Genomic DNA, 25,774 nt, shown 5'->3' with positions numbered 1-25,774 from the left:
AAAAAGTATCAGTCGAATTTGCAGATATATACCCTCAGCCTGTGAATATTGAAACAATGTTGTGCCCAAAAAACGTGTGTATTTATGTGGTTTTAAAAAATTTGGGCGTATGAACCGACAAAAATGTTGATTAGGATTAAATATCAAACGTTTTGCAGAGGAGATACTTAATGGAATGGATAGACCATTAAGGAAGTGTGCCTTCAGCCACTACATATGGTGCCATAGAGGGTTTTTACACCCTTCGGGCTGTTTGATCAAGAAGTATGGACTGGTCCCTGAAAAAACTTTTACCATCGTAATTGAGGCAGCGAATACAAGTTGCTTCAACAAAAATCAAAGTGATTCGATAGCAGGTCTTAAGTTGAACTTATCCGAAATTTTGCATGGGAGGTACCGGATGAGTGGACAAATATAGGCCATATTTTAAGCTAATCTATATCTGGTACATATATTAGGATGTGTGAAGTATGGACCAGTTCGGCCACTCCCTTCAAGAGTTACCGTAAGAACAACTAAGATTGGACAAAATATTACGAAAGCCAGATTTTGGAACGAATCGTTTGATCCGTTCGAGAGTTATCGTGCGCTCCGGCCAGCCAGTCAGTCAGACAGACGGACGGACATTGCTAAATCGACTCCAAATTGTCTGAAACACATTTCGTCCAAACATACTTGGGTTGTAAAATCATTATTATATATACCCTCGTTAGCATAAATGCTGAGGGCAAAAAAACAAATAACTATATATTCTATTCTTGAATTTGAAGATGTTTTTCTTACCCTGACATCGAATGCTTCCATCGCATTGCGTATCCTTGGATATGAGGTTACATTGTTGTTCAGGTCACGTTATTCGGTATTTGGTGTGGCCAATTGTTTCGTTAGCAATAACAAGAACGACCGCCGTCTGTCACTCCTTTTTATAGGCTTCATTACGTTGTAAATCGTAAAAGCAGCCAATGCAGCGAAGCCTAGCATATTATTAAACATGGCCAACGGCCATCGTCGTGTTGCTTTTTGCAGCTGTAAGTGCCTAGCATTTGATCCATGGTGTCAACGCCGCATTTGTTGGCGTTGCATTCTAATATGGCATAGGGCATCCGCTTCTCGGTTTGCTCGTCAACGTGGCCTAGCATTTGATCCATGGTGTCAACGCCGCATTTGTTGACGTTGCAATCTAATATGGCATAGGGCATCCGCTTCTCGGTTTGCTCGTCAACGTGGCAACGTGCATTGTGGAGAGCACCACTCACCACTTTATTTTTTTTCGGCACGTATGAGCATAACGCTATATCCCCTTCGTTGAACCCAAATAATGTACTGTTGATGGTGCGCTTCGGGTTCTTCTTGAACTCCTGTGGAATGTTGTTGTTGTAGCGCACTGTACCAAAATACGCGCCAAGGCAAGAGTGGTATATTAATTATCCGCGTATATAGTACGGCCAGCATCTAAATATTTTTCCACAAGATTCAGCACTACGTTGTGCCCCTGGTTTGTCTCCCGTTGTTGGTTTGGCAGTTTTCCAGAATATATCATTCCCTTCACAGGATAATAACTCTGTGAGTCGCATAACCACCATACTTTCAAACCATACTTAGCTGGCTTTGACAGAACATGTTGTGTGAAGCGGGTGCGGCCTCTGTAAGGGAACAACTGCTCATCAACTGTTAGTGCTTCATGAGGAGTGGAAGCTGCTGCCAAGTTATGTTGCAACATTTGCCAAATATCGTCAATAGCCACAGTTTTGCTGTTGATGAGTCGCTGTTGTCGAGTATTTCCATTGTCGAATCGAATAAATTGTTTTATACACATGAAGCGATCGTACGACAACGCAGCGTTGTATATTGGGCAGCGCGTCGCGCCCCATAATTCCATAGCTGGTTCATGGTTTAATCTTGTGAGTCCAGCATACAAAAGAATAGCTACAAAGGCGTCAAACTTGTTCACTGTCACTGGCTTCCACTCATTTTTCTTTTTACGCCTTTCATCAGTTTGTTCATTCCTTTAGGTACCCCGCAAAAGTTCAACACTTTTGCGCTTTACTCCAAATCAAATTTATAAGCAAAAGTTTAGAATTTGTCCGGAATGTCGTCAATCATTAAGATAAATGTTAAAAAATTAGCAATATTTTATCGCAATGTTCATTCGTCGCAATAAATTCATTATTTCGATGACCGTCCATAGACGTCTCAATTCAAACAGAGGGTACACCTCTGTCTTTTAAAACTTTGTATTTGTATTGAAAGAACAAACACATATGGCGAATAAGAAAATTCCTTTACAATTCCATTTGAAAAAAATTAAAAATTTTTTTTACGAGCACATCTACGATTTTTGGTACAGAGGTAAAGGAAAAAAATCCGGCTTCAAATCTGCTCGCGTTCACGAAATTGGCCAATGCGCGCAAAAGTTATAGCGGTTTTTATTCTCATATAAAGAAAAAATATTTAAAAATATCTTTTTTGTTGTTATGAGAAAATATATGCATAAATCGTTAACAGCAGTCCATATCTATTCGTAGATGTTTAAATAGTTATTAAATTTATTATTATTTTCGCGGAAAGACAACAAATAATAAAAAACATTTTGAAGTAAATCCAAATTATCCTGTCCCAGAATCCGTACAAACCCTCAAAAAATAAATTAAAGAATATATGCGGAATCTATACATTGCGTAGAAAAATATGATACCAAATTTATAGAGATTGGGTACATAAATTGCATATTATAGCAACAACAAAAGAGAAAAACTTATTGTTGGAAAATATTGTTGCAAATATTTTTTTGGTTTGATTCTAAAAATTAGAAAAAAATATTTGGGAGTTCTCCAACTATTTTGCTAAAATCTTATAGAATAATGAATGTATACAGTTAAAACTTCATCAAAACATATGGTTTACCATCGCGAGAGTTTAACTGATTACTGTGATAACTTATAAGGGTGGGAAATTAAGAGTAATATTGAAATTACAATCATTCAATTAATATTATAATTAAAAAACCTGTGATTCGCGAATTAGTTAACGTCGGTTGATGCGCATCCGTTTTTGGATACAGCGAATCAATCTCTGTCAAAAGTTATGCATATTTCGATGTTTCACTCAGGGGCCATTGTGTGCCACCAGTTGCATCATGCACTGCAAAAAATCTTAAAGTTGGTAAAAGTCGCGCAATGTGCATACGATTTTGATGCGCATCCGGTTTCGTCAGCGCCTATCAAAAATACGTCCAAATATACCAATTTTAATTAGATTCTTCAAGAACCGCGGATGTGCCTCCACATTCTATTTTTGGTGAAAAACCCATATTACACGCGAATCTCTGTAATTTATGACACGCGTTTTCGCAAATATTATAATCGCGTATAAAGGATTCCATTTACGTAAAAAAATTTCAAGAAAATCGCGGTTTAGTACGCGGATTTGTCGAAATAATTTTTTGCTGCTTTTCCTATTTTCAGGGTATCTATATCCGCGGTTTTAGTGGATGGATTCGCGGAAGGTCTCATTAGATCCGTCGCGTAAAAAAACTAAATTCACGCGGGGTACAAAGGAAATTGAATGGCACTTGTAAATTTTAAACGCAAAAAATAGGTTTTTTAAAAAAATCACGCATCAAATATTGGCCTTTAGACTCCAATTACTAGGATGCTGTAAGGAGCACACTCATGAGATATGCATTAAACGACGTAGAATCACGAGTTTTTTAATCCTAATGTGAGTTTTGAATATTATCTTGTTGCGCGTCCGAATTATTAAAACAATTCAAAAAACCCCGAAATTTCGGCTTCAAAATGTCAGCATCAATTTTAGGTGGATGCAGTGGATGTATCGAAAAATGATACACTACTATCATATTGCCCATGAAGTATTCTTTGAGTCTTTCTTTGGGCATATGTCTATAAAATGTAAGGTTAAGCCTAAAATCGGAAGGGAGCATAAAAAAACTTGTTGGCTTCAACCCATTTTTACCTATTTTTCTACATTGATGCCAACACAGCTTCCACGTAAATTAATTTTAATGGTCGACCTTATGGGATTCCTCCTAAAACACTTCAGTTTAAAGAATGTATATCATACTATATAGAATATGTTAACAGTTCGCGAATTCTGAAAGGATGAAACTAGGATTCATCGATTGTAAAAAATTTTTGTTTTTCGCCATATATTTTTATTCCGTTTAAAAGCATAATCTTTATATGGCAAATAACAAAATTCCTTTGCAATTCCATTTGAAAACAAGTGAGCCAAGGCTATAGTCGGGTCGGGGCCGACTATGTGATACCCTACACCACTACCCCTGTTCATAAGCTTTTGACTAATAAAATTCAAAATATTAAAATTGGGATAGCTTAGCGCCTTTGCTCTGAATGTCTTCATTAACACAGGTCAATTTTTTTGAAACGCATTTAAGTGCATCGACAGTACAACCCAAATAAAAAATGGAAAAGTGGGATGTATGCCAACCATCAATATGCTTCTTTCTGTGTTAGACCCCCATCAACCCCCAAAATTTCGTGAGGATCCGATCAAAATTTCGTAGTGTGATTGCACAAAAATGGAAAAAGGGATGCATTACCGACTATTGCGATATCTCTGTTGTTTGACCACCTATGACAACCTACTTCACATCGTTGTAAAGGTGATATTTTCTACTTTCCTTGCCAGGTTTTGCTTTCGATATACCTCCTACAGAAGGGAGATATTAACTTTGAAATAAAACCTTGGATTTTTTCCAAATATTTTTTTCACATTCCGACCCCTGAATAATATCCGACCATTATCAAAAATCAAAAGGTTTTTTCCTCTGTGGGACCCCCAATAACATACAAAATTTCGTGACGATTCGATTAAAATTGCGACCTGTAGGGTGATTTCCAAAAAAGTGGAAAAATGGGATGTATTGCCGACTATTGTGATATCTCCGTTATGTGGCCACATACGCCAACCTACTTTGCATCACTGTAAAGATGGGATTTTCTACTTTCTTAGCCGGACTTTGTTTTTGGAAGACCCCAACCTTTGCTTTTGGAAAGTCCCCAACCAAAGCTGTGATATTCGTCATTATTATTAAATTGCAAAACTGAAAATTTGGGTTTTATTTTCGACTATTGTGATATCTTCGTTATTTGATCACCTACGAGAACCTACTTTACATCATTAAAAAGGTGATATTTTCTACTTTTATTGTCAGGTTTTGCCTTTGGTATACCCCGTATAGAAGCTGAGATATTCGCTTTGGAAAAAAACGTTGTCTTTTTATCCACATAAGTTTTTTGCCCATTCCGACCCCTAAATATTATCCGACCATCACCAAAATCAATAGGCTTCTTCCCCTCCGGGATCTCCATCACCGTCCAAAATTTCGTGACGATCCGATCAAAATTGCAAACTGTAGCGTGATTACAAGGTTTAGATGGACAGACGGACGGACGGACGGACGGACTGACGGACGGACACACATAGCCAGATCGACTCAGCTCGTCGAGACATTCATTTTGGTATATCAAGCTTTTTGTAGAAAATTTACTTATGTTGAAACTGAGGTATGGGGTATTGCAACTCGCGATCAGTTTTACTATACCATAACTTTTGACCGCATTTCGGTAAAATAAACTGTTTTAGCCCGATTCACCGAGGGGTTTCTTAAAATAATAATTTGAGCGGAAGCTGTGGTCGTACTAATGTAAACAAATCGGAAAAAAACGTTGAAATAAACGAGTTTCATGATGTTATTTTCCAATTAGTGGTTTTAAAACACAATGTAGAGCTTAATGCTCAAAGGAGAAGTTAAAGAGTACACTTTAGAGTTGAAGTTTCTAATGTATGATTTTTTAATATATCCACTGTATCTACCTCAAACGGATGCTGACATTTTGAAACCAGAAAAATAGGTTTTTTTGAATTTTTGCTCTAATCAGGACGCGCAGCTGGATTTTCCTAAAAGCTTAAAAGTTGATTGCAGTACTTGCGATTTCGCATTTTTTAATGTATAACATGAGGATGTAGCCCTCACAGGATCACAGTAATCTGCGCCCAAACACGAAATTTTTGTGCGTAAATTTTTCTCAAAAACCTATTTTTTTGGTTTAAAATTTACAAACGTCATTCGATTTCCGTGGAAACCCGCGTAAATTTATTTTTTTTACGTTCTGAATCTAGCAAGCCACGACGCGTAAAAATCCACCCACTAGATCGGCGGATATGATACCCTGAAATTTCGAAAATTTGCAAAAAATTATTTTGAAAATATCGCATATTAAAACGCGTTTTGAATGTGTCAGTTCTACTTAAATAAATAGATCGACACGCGTGTTTAAACTGGGCGAAAACAGATATTTAAAAAATCTAGTAAATCCAGAGATATAATAGATTTTTTCTAAAAATTGAGTGCGATCCACGGTTCTTGATGGATCGCATTGAAACGGCATAGAATGATGTATTTTTTAATGGTGATTATTGAAATCGGATGCGCATAAAATGTAAATGAACTTCGCGGAAATTATGACCATTTTACTGTATTTTGCACTCTAATATGCAGCAGATGCTACATCGTTGCAGCCAAATAGAATTTGAAAAACTGTACATCAAATAAAAGGGATTCGCTGTGTTGGAAAATTGGATGCGCATCATGTCATTTTCATAATTACGCGGTTTATATGCGTCTCAAATGTTGTAATAGTCAATATAACATTATTTTAACGTTATGCCACAATTGGAATTCCTTGTGCTTTAATATAAGGTTCTAATAGTATTATCCAATAGCAAAACTATAAGCAAAAAATTGTTGCAACGGAATATCATCATTATTTCGTGAAATTTTGAAGAAAATGCCGAAGAACTCAAACATTTTTTCTCCAACTTTTCCTATAAAACCATAAAAAAATAAAATTAGAATAACACTGTGCAACATTTTTAAGGTGATATTGTGCAAACAATTCGAACTGAGGATTTTTTGAAAGTACAGACCCAAACGACAAAAATCCCTAGTTGGGTTTTGTTGTGTCAGATCCACCTCGGATTTTATGGCCCCATCTAAACCTGGTTAAAAATTGAGTTTTGAAAGAAATTCGGGGCTATATCTCTGAAACCAATGCGAATCTTCTTCTAACCTCTGAGGCAAATTTGCAGATAAGGACAAGAATAAAATATTTGGAGAAAAAATGAACTCGGAAAAACTACATTTATTGCCTCAAATTTCAAAATATATGCAAAAATTCCACTCCCAATAGTTTAGCCGATACTGACCAGAATTTCAGCAATTATGTAAAATTTTCTATATTTTATAGATTTTGATGCCCTAGATGGAGTTTTTCTTATGTGGTCTGTTCAAAAGATAAGTTCTACTAGTTCAGGGCTACAATATTGCCTAAGACAGCAAGGCCAAATTCCTAATCGTTTCTGAGATAAAGGCTCGATAAATGCAAAAAAGTGTAGTTTTAGCCCGGTTTAGATGCGGCCATAAAATACGAAGTGGATCTGACAGGACAAAACCCTACTAGGGTTTCTGTAGTCTAAATATGTACTATCAAAAAATGCATACCAGAAGTTGTTTGCATTTTCAGTGTTGCATAGTGTAATATGACTTTAATTTTTTCGTAATATTTTCTTCACATTTTTGCAAATAACATGAATACTACAGCTCCAACCTTCACAACTTAGGTTTCATTTTATTCCTCAAAATGTCTTAATGCTGTAATAATTTTTTTTATATATTTTTCGTAAGTATGAGCGCTATTGTTTCAAAAATAAGTTTGTAAATACGTGAAATTATTTAACAAATTTGATTTTTCGCGAATCCATTGAGACTTTGCGAATATTTTTTGCATCATCGCAAAGGTTATGAATTCAGTTAACGATAATAGGATATAACAGCTAACTATATTAAGCCGCGATTTTTTTAGAATTTTTTCTAATTATCATAATTAAAACGGTCATATCTTTTGCGCGCAACGATCAAAGTTAGTAACGACAACGGATTTGGAATGCTGATTTTTTTCTTTATCTATGTACCAAAAATCATTGATGTAGTATCAAAAATATTTTTTGATTTTTTTGAAATGGAAAAGACAATTTTAGACATTTTTCCTGATATATAAGTATGGGTCTACGACATTATTTCAATGCGTTACAAACTTTTTGGCCAAAACCAACTTATAATAACCTCCCCACATAGTGGTGTAGTGGTATAAATACGTACAGAAACTAGACAACGCGTAAAAAATGTGAAACTAAAATTATAAACATTGACTTTATAAATTGCATATTATAACAACAACAAAAGAGAAACAACTCATTGCTGGAAAATATTGTTACAAATATATTCTTTTTCGAAAAATTAGAAAAAATATTTGAGAGTTATCCAACTATTACGCTAAAATCTAATACATAAATTAAAGTATTCTGCTAAAACTTTATCACCATCGTGAAAGCTTAACTGCTTACTGGGATTACTTATAAGGATAGGAAATTAAGAGTAATATTGAAATTACTATCATTTAAAAGATATGAAAATTAAAAAGCCCGTAACTCGCGAATTAGTTAAAGTCGGTTGATGCGCATCCGATTTTGGATAAAGCGAATCAATCTATTTCAATATTTATGCATATTTCGATGTTTCAGTCAGCGTCCATTGTATGCCGCCAGTTGCATCATGCACTGCAAAAAATCTTAAAGTTGGTAAAAGTCGCGCAATGTGCATACGATTTTGATGCGCATCCGGTTTCATCAGCGCCCATCAAAAAAACGTCAATATACACCTATTTCAAATAGATTCTTCAAAAACCGCGGATGTGCCTCCACATTCAATTTTTGGCGAAATACCCATATTACTCGCGTATCTCTGTTTTTTTATGACACGTGTTTTCGCAAATATTACAATCGGGAGTAAAGATTTCCATTTATGTAAAAAATTTTAAAGAAAATCGCGGTTTAGTACGGGGATTTGTCAAAATATATGTTTGCTGATTTTCCGATTTTCAAGGTATCTATATCCGCGGTTTTAGTAGTTGAATTCGATCGCGGAAGGCTTCATTAGAACCGTCGCGTAAAAAAACTAAATTCACGCGGGTTTCAAAGGAAATTGAATGACAGTTGTAAGTTTTACACGCAAAAAATATGTTTTGTAAGAAAATTCACGCATGAAATTTTGGCCTTTCGACTCCAATTACTAGGATGCTGTAAGGAGCATACTTATGAGATATGCACCAAACGACGTAAAATCACGGGTTCTATAATCGTGTTATGAGTTTGGAATATTATCTTCTTGCGCGTCCGGATTATTAAAAAATTCAAAAAACCCCGAAATTCCGGCTTCGAAATTTCAGCATCAATTTTAGGTGGATGCAGTGGATATATCGAAAAATCATACACAGATATCTTATTGCCCATGGAGTATTCTGTGATTCATTCTTTGGGAATAGGTCTATAAAATGTAAGGTTAAGCCAGAAATCGCATGGGAACATAAAAAAACTTGTTGGCTTCAACCCATTTTTAGCCATTTTTCTACATTGATGCCAACTCAGCTTCCACGAAAATTAATTTTAATGGTCGACATTATGGGATCCCTCCTAAAACACTTCATTTTAAAGAATTGTAGTCATACTTTATAGAATATGTTAACAGTTCGCGAATTCTGAAAGGGTGAAACTCGGATTCATCGATTGCAAAACATTTTTGTTATTTACCATATGTATTGTAAATTTTAAAAAATACTACAAATTCAGTCAATGTTTGTTTCCGCTTCAGAGAGCAATAAAAATGTTAACCCATTTTAAAGTGTTTTATACTCTCTCTTTTGTCAATTTATTTTATTGTTATTTACTGTAAACATTGCAAATATTCTGTTTATTCTCATAACATAAATCTACAGAATAGCTTAATTGAGTTTTGGGCAATAAAAATGCATAGCACTTCCAACATGAAAAAAATTAAATTCCCTAAAAAACAAACAAAACAACACTTATAGACTACAATTTTTCAAATTGGCGAATTCAGGCCTTAGGCCTCTCTTGATGTCGAAAGTTTTTGTAGCGAGCAATCAACCAAAAAAATAAAACAACTATTGGCCAAATTTACTGGTTGCACTGAAAGGTGTTTTATTATTTAAAAACTGTATTGGGACAGCAAGAGGATTCATTAGCTAGGCTTAAAAGGTCATCTGGCAGTTGAATTATGATATGCAACTATAATTTTATTTAAAGTAAAAACCATTGAAAGATGTGAATTATGCATTTCTCTATAATCATGAACAAAATCGATCAGCGCTTATGGATACTTTTTAATTTACTTTATATATTTAAGGAATATGCCAGATAATATTTAAAAATAAGAAATATATGAAAAAAACAATTAAATAATAAATTCAATTAAAGAATTATTGAACATGTAGTAATTATTGCTGACCTTTGGACTTTTATTATCTTCTTATAATTTTTGGACTTTTATGGACTTTCATATATAACTAGCAAAATGCCCGCTACTTCGTATGCGGGAAGGATATAAAAAACAAATAAACAATACATAATATGGAAATGGCAAACACTGAAAATTTTGTTGCATTAATACCAATTTTAATCAATACTTATTTTTATTATCACTCTTACACATTAGCAGCGAGATCAACGTTGCACACCAATACTCACCCTAACTCCAAAAAATACAGATTCCAACACTGTCCCTATACCCAAAAACAAAGTGAGTACCATTAAGTACTTTTCGTATACTTATGGTACGTATTTCGACGACATATCTCAACCATACACTGACATTAATACAAAACATTAATTTCAAAACTCAAGATTCCAGCTGTATCATTTCGTACTCTTCGTACCAATAAGTAATATTTTCCAAAACTACCTCAATCCTTGACTTTAACAGCAATTTTAATTCAAAATTTCAGGATTCCAGCTCTATCTAACGGATAGAACCAAATCCAAATTGTACCAAATTTAGAACAATTTAGAACTTTCGTACCCGTAAATACAAATTTTCAAAACTTCCTTAATGCAACAGGGCTACCTACAATAATCATAATTTCATATTGCAGGATTCCACCGCTATCCATTCACCTAGATCCAAAATGTACTAAATTTAGTATCATTTAGTACTTTTCGTACCTATAAGTACGATTTTTCAAAACTACAGGAATCCTACTCTTCGACAGGATTCCAGCTCCAGTAATTCATACAAATCCAAATTGCACAAAATTTAGTACCATTCAGTACTTTTCGTACCCATAAGTACGAATTTCCGATACTAGCTGAATCCTACACTTATACAGTAATATTAATTCCAAATTTCAGGATTCCAGCTCTATCCGTTCACCCAAATCCATATTGTACCATATTTAGTAACATTTAGAACTTCTCGTATCCATACGTACGACTTTTCCTCAATTCTTCACTACAACAGTAATCTTAATTCCTAATTCCAACTCTATCCGTTTACTAAAATCCAAATTGTGCCAAATTTAGTACTTTCCGTACCCATAAGCACGAATTTCCAAATCTACCTCAATTATACAGTAGTAGTACTGCTCGTACTCATAAATACGAACTTCCAAAACCATTTCCTTATTTCAACGCCACTTCCCAACCTTGATTCCCATACCAAATTTGAAGATTGTAGCTATATCCGTTTAAAATGTACAATTAGTACCAAATTTAGAAACTTTTAATACTTTTCGTACACTTATCGGTCGAATTTCAAAAAACCCTTTGGTACATCTCTATAACGCTCCATCAGTGACCCCTCGTTCAAAATTTCAGAATTTAGCACCCTTTAGTACTTTTCGTACCTTTCTAGAACGAATTTGCAAAAACCCCTTTACACAAAAACAAATTGTATCAAATTCTGTACCATTTAGTACTTTTCATAGTACGTATTTCCAAAGTCATATATCTGCATATATTAACCCCACACACAAACAGTGGCTCTAAGAACAAATTGTAGAATTCCAGCTCAAATTTAGAATGATTTAGTACTTTTCGTATATTTATGGTATACACGTATTTCTTAAACCACCTCCATATACCAACGCTACACACCAACACTCTCCCTGACTCCAATAACAAATCGAGTGTCATTTCGTAATTTTCTTATACATATGGTACGTATTTCGACAACCACATATATCAAACCTACACTGACATTAATACCAAATAATAACAGTAATATTAATTTCCGTTCGTCCAATAAAAAAATTTACCAGACTTAGTACCATTAAGTACTCTTCGTACCCTTCACTTCAACAGTAACCGTAATTGCAAATAACAGGAATCCAGCGCTATCCGTGCACTCAAAACCAAATTGTACCATTTGGTACATATCGTACCCATAAATACGAATTTCAAAAACTACCTCATCTCCAAATTGTACCAAAGGTAGTACCACTTAGTACTTTTTGTACACATAACTACGAATTTCCAAAACTACCTCAGTCCTACACTCCAACAGTAACCCTAATTGCAAATTTCAGGACTCAAGCGCTATCCGTCACCCAAATCCAAATTGTATCACATTTAGTACTTTTCATATCCATAAGTAAGAATTTCCAAAACTATCTTAGTCTTACACTCCAATAGTAATATCAATTCCTAATTTCATGATTCCAGCTCTATCCGTCCACCCAAATCCAAATTGTACAAAATTTAGCACAATTTAGTACTTTCGTACTATGACTTTCCAAAACCCCTTTGTTACATTTTTTTTACTCTTCATCAGTGACCCTCAGTCAAAATTTGAGGAATCAAGCTCTGTCCGTTCACCTAAATCCAAACTGTTCTAAATTTAGTACTATTTAGTACTTTTGGTACCCATAAGTATGAATTTCCAAAACATCCACAATCCTAAACTCCTCAAGTAATCTCAATTCCAAATTTCAGGATTCCAGCTCTGCCCGTTCACCCAAATCCCTATTGTACCAAAATTAGTACCATTTAGTACTTTTCGTACAAATAAGTACGAATTTCCAAAACCTCCCCCATATCTCAATCCTACATTTTAACAGTAATCTTAATTCCAAATTTCAGGTTTCCAGCTCTGTACGTTCACCCAAATCCAAACTGTACTAAATTTAGTACTTTTCGTACCCATAAGTATGAACTCTCAAAACTACCTCAATCCTACACTCCACCAGTAATCTCAATTCTAAATTTCGATATTCCAGCTCTATACGTTCACCCAAATCCAAATTGTACTAAATTTATTACCATTTAGTACTTTTCTTACACATGATTACTAATTTTTCAAACCATTTCCTTTTAGAAGCACCACTTCCCAACTTTGATTTCCATAGCAAATTCCATGATTCTAGCTATATCCGTTCAAAATATATAATTGGTACTAAATGTTGTAAATTTTAGTACTTTTCGTACACTTAGAGCTTGAATTTCCAAAAACACTTTAGTACATCTTTCTAACTCTCCATCAGTTACACTCATTCCAAATTTCAGAATTCTAGCTCTTCCCGTTTGCCTAATACAAAGGGTACCATATTTAGTACCTTTTAGTACATTAGTACATTTCGTACCCTTCTAGGTCGAATTTCCAAAAACCCAGCCTTATCTCACCCCTACACACCAACAGCAACCTACAGTAAAAATTTAAACTTTCTAGCTTCAGCCGTTTCGTCTGGGCGATGATATGTCAGTCACTCACTCACTCATCACTAAGCTCTTTTATATATATAGATTAGTCGCTTTTTTTTTCTTTTCACAAAGTACCACTATTTTTAATAAGTTATACAGCCCCAGTCAATTGTTCATCTCTAAACAATCTATTAACGAACATTAGCTTTTTAACGTGGTATCAATGCTCTTAATATCCCCAAAGTGATAAATTGAATTTATTAATTTAAAAGATTTCTTAATGGTCATTCAATTTGAAAATATTTTATCATAGAACAAACAAAGGCGCACGTTGTCCTGATGCCCGTCACGCTTATGAGTCAAACAATCAGATATCAAAAAATGACAAATGTTTGAAACATTCGTTGCAGGTCATTGACAAAAGTGAATCTATAAGAAGTCATTGTTCAAAGAGGAAACAATGAAAATCACAATTTGAAACATTTTCTTCTATTTTAATCTCATTAGTTATAAATAAAAAATTCATTCACGAAAATGGCAGACATTAAGTACCTGCGTGTAAGGGACATTGTTTGGACAAAATGTTATTTCTTTTAAAACATTTGCAATAATTCAATTCCTTCTTCTTCTTCTTCTTGACCTGTAATTAACAGTGGCGAGAATGTTTTGTTACGGCATCAGTATAAAATTGTACTTTAGCTTCAGCACGTGTTGTCGCTAATTAGGGTAACTGCGATTAGGTTGAAAGTCCATGCCTATCGTTATGAATCGTGTCATCACGAAAATAAATACTCCTGTATTTTACTTTTTTGTCTTAATATTCTTAGTTGCGGATTTCGGTTATTCGCTTAGTAACACAAAACAAAAGCTTTTAACCCAGATAAAGCCACTGGCCGTTTAAACGCCACAAAAAATGGTTGCAAAAATTGACGTAAAACTCTGGTTTTTTCGAATATTTTTGTGAAGTTTTTTGCAGTTTGTTATAGTACTATCTGTTATCTGTAATTTCACGCTAATAACGCTTCATTTGACTTACGCATTTCCACACAATTGGCCAAAAACCCAAGCTATTCAAAAAAATCGACTTTTATGTAATTTTCGACTTTTGATGAAAAATTTAAATATGCGATAAAAAATTAATCAAAAATGTTAGAGTCATATAAAGTCAGGGATTTGTTAGGAATATAGTAAGAGTATTTTCTCAATCAAAAACCAAGGGATTGGCATGTAAGGATACACCTATATTACCCTCCAAAGTTTTTGGAACTTTTAAAAGAAGGCCCGATAGCAGGAAAACTATACGTTTTAGAGAAAAAAGTTATTTCTTAAAAAATGCTTAAAAAATCTCAAAAATATAATTTTCATAAAAAATTTTAAGTTTTCTCGCAAAAAAAATTCTCGGCGCTAAGTGGGTTAAATAGTAAATGGCAATTAGAAGAAAAGTGAATGACATTTTTATTATTCTTTCAATTTAATAAGAATTACACCCTACACTTCAATGTGGATGGGGTATTATAAGTTTGCTTTACCAAAAAAAGAAAAACCGCTCAAGCTCGGTGTGTGCGTCCGTTCATTATTGATTGTAATCATACACCAGGCAATTATGAGGCGATCGTCACGAAGGCTATGGCAAGAATAGAGTTTTATTAGAAGAAAGTTTGGCTTGTAATTATTGGTGGTAAACAATATTACATGTTTGTATAAAGTAGACGATATGTACAAAGAGAGAGCTTACAATAAAGCGAGGCTGATGTTGCTTCTGCTTGAAGCTCGTGTTCTTTTTGTTTTATGTTTTGTGAACATCTACATGGATGCTTAAAGGTGGTGGTTATCGAAGAGAATATTCCTTGAGATCTGGCATACTATTACAGAGGTGTGAAAAACGGAATTTGGAGATTTCAACGAATATGCATAGGGGCAATTCAGAGGGCCGATTCAAGTAATAGATTCAATTCTAACTTAAACACTTTATTTTTTGAAGTCACATTCCGGAAAAGTAGGTTTTTTTTCAAAAAGGAACTCTTGATCCTATCATTGATGCAAATTATGCTGAAGTATGAGTCCAGATAATTCTAATTCCCTAATATTTCATTTAAACTTTTAACCTAATCCCGATATATCAAAAAATTATAGTTTTATATTTTTATACACTAACTTACTTAGCTGGTCCTTTACCAGGGCTGCACGAAAACTATCTGGCCTAGGCAACACCGCGCATTGCCAGGCGCCATTTAAAAATATCTTTGGAAATTTTGACAGTTTTTAGTCTAGACATACTCAGGACAGTCACGACCACCTGATGTGCTGTTTACAGTGACTTAAAAAAATCACTTGGCAAAAAATGGAATTTACTCGTAAACATTTTCGTCCAAGAATTTTTCGACGTGGATAATTACAACAAGAATACATCGATCAAATTAAATCTTTGTATGTCGATAAAGGACCATCATATAGTACTATGAAAAACTGGTTTAATGAATTCAATCTTGGCCGGCCCTCGCCAAAAACGAAGACCGTCAAGGTCGCCCAAAATCTACCGTTGTGCCAGAAAATAAATATGCCGTGCGTGAACGGATAATGCGATATCGCCGAATTATATACCGTGAAATATATGCATCTTTGGGCATTTCCTCCACCAACTAATATTTGATATTGCATAAACAGCTGGGCGCAAAAATGGATTTTTCTCGTTAGATCCAGCAAAATTGGACAGTCGCTCAAAAATGTTCTTGTTGATTTTTGAAAAGAAATTGTGCATAAAATCGATCGAACTAAGAAAATATCTCCATTCCTCTCTGTTTGTTACTTTATTTTCCCAATCCGGTCTATCAAAGCATTGGTCTTCCAGTTCTGCGTGTGACGCCATACGGCCCGTATTTATACGCCTTCCTAGCGGGTTCATCATCCCGCATTCTTATGATATGGTCTAGCCAACGCAATCGTTGCATCTCGATACGTTAAACTATACAGATGTCGTGGTAAAGTTGATACAGCTCCTTGTTCATATGACGTCGATATTCACAGTCAACGTAGATTGGACCCTAGATCTCTCGAAAAATGTTTCTCTCAAACACACCATGCACTGCCTTATCTGCTTGCGCAAGTGCCCATGCTTCGGAACCATACGTTAGCACTGGTAGTATGAGTGTTTTTTAAAGTATTACCCTTTGTTTGACAATTCTTCTTCGTATTTCACAACTGATATTGGTTGTTGTATTTATGGCGGTGCCGAGATAGGTGAAGTCTTTAACTACCTTAAAATTACAGAGACCAACTTCCACAACTGGTATGAGTTCTATGGGTGCCACCGTGGTGCAATGGTAAGCACACCCGCCTTGCACGCAGAAGGTCAGTGGTTCGATTCCCCGGCCAGGCAACATCAAACATTTTTCAACGGTGGCAAAATACCCCTCAGTAATGTTGGCGACATTTCCTGAGTATATCAGCCTTGAAAAACTTCTCTACAAGTGGTGTCTTAAGGCACGCCGTTCGGACTCGGCGATAAACAGTAGGTCCCATATCATTGAGCTAATATGAATCGGGGTGCACTCATTGATATGAGAGAAGTCTCCTTGTCCCGTATGGGATGTTGTGGAACAATGTCTATGAACACATTGCGCGTCAACACCATCGACTTAGTATTGTCGCCTTTTACCGCCAGACCAACTTTAGCAGATTCTGCTTCAACTTTCTTAAATGTAGCAGTTACTTCTCTTAGTGATCGTCCCACGCTGTTAATAAGATCAACATAAGCAATTAACATGTGGCTATAGGTGTAAATTTTGCCATTTCTTTTATCATCTGTATCTCCTATAACCGTTTCCAGCGGTATGTTGAAACCTCTTTTCCTACTAAACATTTCGGAGAGGTTCCTTTCTATTTAAACTGAAAGTCAGTTAAAGTCATCATACAAAGGCGAATAAGCTTTGCGGGTATACCAAATTCAGACACGGCTTGGAATACCTTTGAGCGTAGGGGACTCCAGGATTTGCAGCAGGGTTAATATTTGGTCAATGGTGAACATGTCAGGTCTAAACCCACATTGGTATGGCCCAATTATTTCGTTCACCATAGACATTAGTCGTTTGCACAATACCCCTGACACTTTCTTGTTGGCAATATGGAGAAGACTTATACCCATGTAGTTAGAACATAAAGTCTTATCATCCTACTTGTGGACGAAACACAGGATGCTCAGGATCCAATCGCCGGGTACACGTTCTTCCTGCCAGATGGTGCTAACTATCTGATGCATACACCTTTTCAGCGAGTCGCCACCGGTTTAGACAGCTCGGCTGGTAGGTCATTGGTTCCTGCTGATTTATTATTTTTCAGCCGGTTTATTGCTGTCTTTACCTCATATCGGACAGGCGGTTAGCATTCAATACCATCTTCTGGGATTCGATTTGTGTTATCTTCGTCGTCTTCGATAATATTGGTTAAAATTCTCCTTCCATATCCCGAACGCACTATCCGTATTAGTTACCAAATTACCTTGTTAGTCTCCACAGGAGGATGCTCCAGTACCAATGCCATCTGTTTCACTCTTTGGTAGAATTTTCGGACTTCATTCTGGTTCTTGTAAATCTCGATTTTTCTCACGCTACCGCTTTTCCATTTCTCTCTTTTTCCTGCGGAAAAGACGTTTCTTCTCTCTTTGGTATCCAAGCATAGATTTTGCGGCTGTTTCCATGGCAATATTTTGCAATTGTACTGATATGTTATCAGGACGAGAAGTGCTTTCATTAACCTATTGGGCTAAATGAGTGGAATATGATTGGGCTATCTGTTGTGATTGCAGCCTACCAATGACCAACTTCCGCGTTTTATCTGTTCGTGCATTATTTGCAACGTTTGAACGGGTACACACATTTGCTGTAAAAAAAGCAAAGGTCCAAATATATGCTTTCCCCTCGGAATGAACGTACATCCAACACGCTCAATGAATGTCTCCATCTATCACAGCGTGATCAAGTTGATTTCTTCTTCTTTGTTCTGGAGACAGTCAGATGCCCTTATGAATATCGAGATACTTAAATCAGGTACTGCTAACTACCATTTTTTTTGCCGCTGTGAAGTCTATCAGCCGCATTCCATTGTCAGATGTTTCACTATGTTTCACTGTATTTCCCGACCGTTGGGCTAAAGATACTCTCCTTTCGAATTGTGGCATTAAAATCGCCTAGAAAAAATTTAATGTCATGAGCAGGACATATGTTCCTTCGAAGTGCTCGCAAAATATATCATTGGTCTGTTCGTCCTTGTCTTCAGTGGGAGCATGAGCGCAAATAAAGCTGATGTTGAAGAATTTTGCTTTTATTCGAATTGTAGCAAGTCTTTCATACACTGGGATGAACTGGAGATCACATATTTTAACCTCCGACCAACTACAAATCCGCAACTATACCCATGCTTTACGTCATCGCAGCCACAATGCAGTGCTCCAACTTTTGGTGATGTTGTCACGTCTTTCCCAATCCATCGTTTTTCCTGTGTGGCAGTTATATCGGCCATGTACTTTTCTGCACCTTCTCTATAACGAGTGCGAATATTCTAGGTGCAGACTCGCAGATCATGGTCCTTAAAACGTTTGCGGGGGGCGTCGACTTCAGAGGCTTTTGTTTTTCTTTTCCTTTGCTTTCTCTAGGGGTGGGTTACTAACCCGACTCCCAAATTCAATTTTTTATCATTCTTACGGCAGAACGCGCGGTACAGGTTAGCTCACTACCTTTAACGGGTGTCAAAGGCAGCTCCCCATGTGACACCACGGGGAGGTCAGTAACCACTTGATATGAAAGATGGACCAAATTAAATCCTGGGATTTGCCATGTTAAAGCCCGTCAATACCGTTGCTTGGTATTTTTATACCCTCTTAGACAGACTTAGATGAAGTTCCAATATGGACTCAATCGGTCCATTATTTCGGGTACGTTTCACACAAAATTTCGGAAAAGTTCAGTTTAGGACCCGATCTCGAATCGTTTTGATAACTCTAGATCAGGTTCGAATATGGACTAATTTTGTCCACTCATTCGGGTACCTTATACACAAAAATTTTGGATAAATTCACTTTAAGACCTTCGAGAGCAATTTGATTTCTGTTGAACCAACTTGCATTCGCTGCCTCAATTACGACAGTAAAAGTTTGTTCAGGGGCAAGTCCATATTTCTTGAGAAAACAGTACGAAAGTTGTAAAAAACCCTATGGCACCATGTGTAGTGGCTGGAGGGCTCGAACCGAATACTGTGTTCGTCCACACTTTGGATATTGTAATATTTCTTCAAATATTAGATGAAATTCGAAGCACCACCTTATAGGTGCACTCCTTCCGGTACCTCCACCACAAAAGTTCGAAAATATTCGCTAAAATGGTACGCGCGATTTCTCATAGACGTAGCAACCGATGTCGTCCAAACTTTGGATCTCTAAATATTGTCGAAACTTAGTTTATGTTCAAATTTGGGCCCTATCTGTCCAATCCTTGTGGTACCACCCACACAAATGTTCAACATTTTTGTGTGAGGATCCGTTCGCGGATCCTTTGAAAATTTTTACCATAGGTTTTCCTAGCAGCCCTGTTTACAGCGATATCATGTTTTTCGTAGGCTACTGTGATAAAAAAGCTCTGTCTATCGATACTTTCTATATCTCTGCCAACAAAGCCGACTGATACTTTTTACTTGTACATTCCCCACATCACTGATTTTTTACCGATAGACTTCTTTTGTCTGAAAGCTGAGGGCATACAAATATGCGCATTTTTCTTTTACTTTAAATTTTGCCCTCCAAAAAAAGAAAAAAAACAAACATCCACTTGTCAATATTTACTGGCAATTTACATTGCAGATGTAAAGCGGGACTAAAAGAAACATTTCATATTCCATGTGCTTGTCCACTTAAGTAAAAGGGAAATGATCAGGACTATGAAATGTTGCAGTACCAACGAACAGTAGAAGAATGGCTGGCCAACCGAAAACGGTAAGGAGATTGCATGACCTCAACAATTTGTTAATTTTCTGGTATAAAATAAACAAACGGCAGTCAGATGGACAGCACCATCAGCCACCATGTATTGCTGCTCTAAAAGATAGCATTTGGCTGTGACCATTGCATTCTGATGTTGCCCACTCAACAACATAGTGAGACAATGTCACCACGATTTGTTGTTGTTTGTGACAACTATTGGCATATAGATGGTGAAGTAGATGTGGTAGATAAAATTTTAGGTATTGAAAAAAACTCGATTTTCTCCAGGTACTCTTTACATATGACCCGTCCACAGCAGATTGTCATAGGGTAACATTAAAACAATTGACAATAACATTATTGTTAACTAATTTCAAGAATAAACCAAATCCATTATTTTTCTTAAACTTCTTAGTAACAATGACACAGTGGTTCCGCCCGTGGACAAAAATCGAAAAATTGATGGCGACAAATGTTATTGCGATTGAAATAAATATTCTCTAAACATATCAAATTTTTAACATCCAGCCTAATTTTTGTAAATTTACAGCGGTTACACGCCAAGTTAAGTCGAAGAAGTTGTGATTTGTATGTGAGGCCTTAAAAACGAAAAATATATTCGCAAAGCATTCGTAGGTTATGAGTAAAATTATAAAAAAAATTGAGAGGTAAATGTGCAATTTTCAAAATGAAACTTATAGGTGATGGCATTGACAATGTTTTTACGAAAAAAACAAATCCATAATTCGTTTCTAACTTCATTAAAAAATAATTCTTAATAAATGACTTTTTCTGTTATTTTTAATATAATTACTATTAAATTATGTTGAGTTTTACTAATGTTGTGAGCATTTGTGAGTCTCGAATTTTTTTTTTAGTATGCAGGGGAAACTCTCTAGTTTATGAATAAAAAAAGTCCAGCTGCCCCCATCTGCCACCGGCTAAGTTATTCCTCTTACACCACGCCCGTAAAAACGTCAAAATTCCGAAAATCGGGAGGTACGTTTATATGGGAGCTATACCCAAACTTGGACCTATACTGACAATTTTTGGCAAGGAGGTATTTTGCTCACTCAGAACTCAAAATGGTAAATTACAGCCAAATCGGCTGGAAAATGTGGGTAAAATCGTCAAAATTTCGAAAATCGGTAGGTACGTTTATATGGGGGCTATACCTAAACGTAGACCGATATTGACCATTTTTTGCATGGAGGTATTTGGTTCACTCAGAACTCAAAATGCCAAATTACAGCCAAATCAGTTGGAAAATTTCGCTAAAATTGTCAAAATACCGAAAATCTGAGGGTACATTTATATGGCGGCTATACCTAAACATGGACCTGTATTGAATATTTTTTGCAAGGAGGTAGTTTATTCACTCAGAACTCAATACGCAAAATAACATCCAAATCGGTTGGTTAATTTGGCCAAAATCGTCAAAATACCACAAATCGGTCGGTACCTTTCTACAGGAGCTATACCCAAATATGGACCTACGTCCACTAAAAACGGGTTTCTATCTTTTTGGCTTGTTATAAACCTACTTTTAAAATTTGGAGGCGGTAGCTCGATTAGAACTATTTTTGGCACTCTTTTTCATACAAGTGGGACCACTGTGAATGAGAGCAAATCTGAAAATACATATTTTCTTCTTTTTTCGCTATGATCCTTGAAACAATGACTGTGTAAAAATGTTATTTGTCTTTTATCGATTGTGTGCGGTTTCGTTCTGTGAATCGAGTCTGAGTCTTGTTTTGTTTATTTTTTGGTAGTTTTCGCTTCACTGCTGACAACTAACTGAGTTGTTCTTTGGATAACAAGCAAATTGCAAATTAAGCGATTGAACGCCATTGTTTTCTGTAGACCATGGAAAAAAGGTCAAATTTATGCTTCAATAATGTTTAACACTCTACAAGAGAATAAGCATTTTCCTGCACATTTTCACTTTTGATTTAAATCTCAGACAGATGATATCCGTTCTGTTTTTTGGGTGATACAGTAATTAATAGGACCATAATCAATTTGTATGAATAATTTCAAAATGTGTATTGACTGAACGCTCGTTAATAATAAATACACGCAGAGAAAAAATATTTTTCGCTTTTGTTGGAACAAAAATATAAATTTTTGTTCCAAAAATTTGTTCGTTTTGTTCAAGCATTGTATTGCAAATCCAAAAATACCATCTTTTGTTCCAAACATAAAAAACAAAAACAATTTTCGAAATTCCGCAATATTGTAAAAATCATTAACAATACCGATGGTAGGAACTATCATAATATAGAATTTTTACAAAAAATAATGTCATTTCAAAAATTAGCTTTTGTTGTAGTTTTAAATGTGTATTGTTATTGTTTTCTTTTTTCAGTAGATACACAATTTTGGATTGAAAATTTCTATTATTTAGTTAAAAATATATATATTTTTGACTCTCTCCCGTTAACTTGTTGAGTATTTGCTCTGGATTCTAGTAGCTGCATTCTTGTTTTGCTCTCTTTGGTTTATGTGTGGCAGCCGGTGAAGTTATTTGTGTTGTGCATTCTTTGTCCGTAATTAGTTTTAGTTTGACAGTCAAAATAATGTGGATAAAAAAGTAAAACATCAGTGACTAAAAAATTATAAAAATAATATTCCAAGAAAAAATTGCAAAAAATCTATAATATAAGTGTCACACATTATTAAATCTATTGAATTCTTTATTATTTTAAAACTGGCGTTATCAACTTTTAAAAGGCAATGTAGTTTTTTGCTTTTGTTTTTCTCATGTGTTTTTTGTGAAGAGCTAAATATAAAAGTGGTGGTTGAAGCAGACATGGCGTTGCAAGGAGATATTAAAGAAGAATTCAGATAATTCATACTTCTTTGACACTTACTTACTTAGCTGGCCCATTACAGAACATTTGTTCCATAACCGAACTAAGAAAAGATTTCCATTCCTCTCTGTTTTTCGCTTGACTTTTTGGAATACCGCGCCTTGGCATCTCTTCATCCACTTGTTTGCGCCATCTATTCTTTGGTCTGCCAATTCTGCGTCCACCGCCAAGCGGCCCAAATTTATACACCTTTTTAGCGGGTTCATCATCGCTCATTCTTATGATATGGTCTAGCCAACGCAATCGCTGCATCTCGATACTTTTAACAATATTGATGTAGTTGTATAGCAGATACAGCTCGTGGTTCGTACGACGTCGATATTCACCGTCAACGCAAATTGGTCCGTAGATCTTTCGTAAAATTTTTCTCTCAAACACGCCAAGCACTGCTCTATCTGCTTGCGCAAGTACCCAGGCTTCGGAACCATACATCAGCACGGGTAGTATCAGTGTTTTCTAAAGCGTTATTTTTGTTGTGTTTGTTTGTTGTGTTTACGGCGGTGCCGAGGTATACGAAGTCTTTTACTACCTCAAAATTATAGGAACCAATTTCAACAGTTGGTCCGATCTCAATGGATGCATTTCCCGACGACACCATCAACTTGGTTTTCTCGCCGTTTACCGCCAAACCCACTATAGCAGATTCTCCTTCGACCTTCATAAAGGTATCGGTTTCTTCTTTTACTGATCGTCCCATGATGTCTATATCATCAACAAAAGCAAGTAACATGTGGCTATTGGTGTAGATTGTGCCACTTCTTTTGGCGTTTGCCTCTCGTATAACCTTTTCTAACTGGATGTTGAAAAGATCACACGCAGGGCTGTCTCCGTGCCTGAAACCTCTTTTGGTACAAAACTCTTCGGATAAGTTCTTTCCTATTTTAACTGAGGCCCTCGTGTCAGTTAAAGTCATTTTACAAAGCCGGATGAGCTTTGCGGGGATACCAAATTCAGACATGGCTTGGAATACCTTTGAACGCAGCGGGCTGTCGAAGGCTGCTTTATAATCGACAAAAAGGTGGTAGGTGTCGATCTGCATCTTTTGGGTATTTTCCAGGATTTGCCGCAGGGTAAATATCTGGTCAATGGTGGAGTTGCCAGGTTTAAAACCGCATTGGTATGCTCCAATTATTTCGTTGACCATGGAGTTTTTCGTTCGCAAAATATCCCTGACACTGTCTTGTAGGAGATAGGGAGAAGACTTATGCCCCTATAGTTGGAGCATAAAGTCTTATCTCCTTTCTTATGGACGGGACACAGGATGCTCAGGTTCCAATCGTCTGGGTACGCGTTCTTCCTGCCATATGGAGCTAACTAGCTGATGCATACAACTTATCAGCGTGTCGCCTCCGGTTTTAAACAGCTCGGCTGGTAGGCCTTATTATTCTTTAGCCGGTTTATTGCTGTCTTTCTCATCTTGGTCGGGTGGTACACATCCAATACCATCTTCTGACATTGGATCTGTGGTACCTTCGTCGACTTTGCTACTATTGGATACCAACAGTTTGGAAAAATGCTCTTTCTATATCCTTAGCACACTATCTGTATCAGTTACCATCAGTTACCTTGGGGGTCTCTACAGGAGGATGTGCCAGTTCCAAAGCCATCGGTTTGATGTTTTACTCTTTGGTAGAATTTTCGGACTTCATTCTGTCTCCTGTACATCTCGATTTGTTCACACTCCCTCTTTTCCATCTCTCTCTTTTTCCTGCGGAAAAGACGTTTCTCCTCTCTCCGTTTCTCCCGATACCTCTCTCGTGCGTTACGCGTTGCTATTGATTGTAAAGTAGCCCTATATGCCGCATTTTTCTCTTCGGTAGCCACACGACACTCCTGGTCATACCATGGATTCTTTTCCATGTACTGATTTTGCGGCTGTTTGCATGGAGTGGGCAATGTTTTGTCATTGTCGTAATATGTTATCTGGACAAGGAGTCTGAAATACATTTCGTCCAAACATACTTGGGGTCTAAAACCATTATTTCGATGAGGCACATTTTGCCCGTATGAAAGTGTATATACCCCCGTTAGCATAAATGCTGGGAGTATAATTAGCTTCAGTCGAAATTAAAATTATCTTACAGGTTTTAAACAATTTATTATTTATAACATATATGATTTTTAAAAAATTAAAATAACGCTGATTTAAAACCTGTAAGAAATGAAACTTTTTATATTTTTTTAACACATTAAAAAGGTAGGTATACAATTTTTATTCCAACCATTTCGCATTGCAACAATAAATATTGTTACTTCTCACCAAAACAATTTTCAATTGCAAAAATAAATATTGTTTCTTCAGACCGAAACTATTGTAAGTTCTAACAATATTTATTGTCCA

The sequence above is a fragment of the Musca autumnalis genome, unplaced genomic scaffold (genome assembly GCF_047663935.1).
Source record: "Musca autumnalis isolate F117 unplaced genomic scaffold, ASM4766393v1 scaffold_1, whole genome shotgun sequence".
In the NCBI taxonomy this organism is placed as follows: domain Eukaryota; kingdom Metazoa; phylum Arthropoda; class Insecta; order Diptera; family Muscidae; genus Musca; species Musca autumnalis.
This window is presented reverse-complemented; position numbering follows the sequence as displayed.